The sequence below is a fragment of the Ipomoea triloba genome, chromosome 4 (genome assembly GCF_003576645.1).
Source record: "Ipomoea triloba cultivar NCNSP0323 chromosome 4, ASM357664v1".
NCBI classification, from domain to species: domain Eukaryota; kingdom Viridiplantae; phylum Streptophyta; class Magnoliopsida; order Solanales; family Convolvulaceae; genus Ipomoea; species Ipomoea triloba.
Window position 1 is genome coordinate 6,067,627 of NC_044919.1, and position 513 is coordinate 6,068,139.

Sequence of the window (513 nt, forward strand, 5' to 3'; positions counted from 1 at the left end):
ATGATTGGTGGTCAATGGTGGGACCAGATCTTCTGCAAGGCCTAGGGTTTGGCTGGGAAGAGTTCAAAACGGAATTAAGAGGTCAATTCTATACCGAACGAATTAAGGGCATCAAGTGTGAAGAATTCTTGCGGTTGAAACAACAGGGAACAACGGTGCAAGATTATCATGGTAAGTATGTGGAGTTGATGAGATTTGCGCAAGATATCGTACCCGATGAGGCAAGCAAGGCGAGGCGATTTGTAAGGGGGTTAGATTGGGGAGTGAGAAGTGCAATCGCACCATTTATGTGCTCTACTCTCAGGGAAGCATACAACAGAGCATCGGATCATTATCAAGTGTATTTAGATCAGCAAGAAGTCTATGGTCGGAAAAAGAGAAAAGCTGATGATAGGTCAGGAACATCTAAGGGGGAGAGTCAGAAGCCTACCCAATCAGGATCCTACTCAAGGCAGGTAGGAAGGAGGGAAGGAGCAAGTCAAGGGAAACAATTTAATTGTCGAAGGTGTGGAC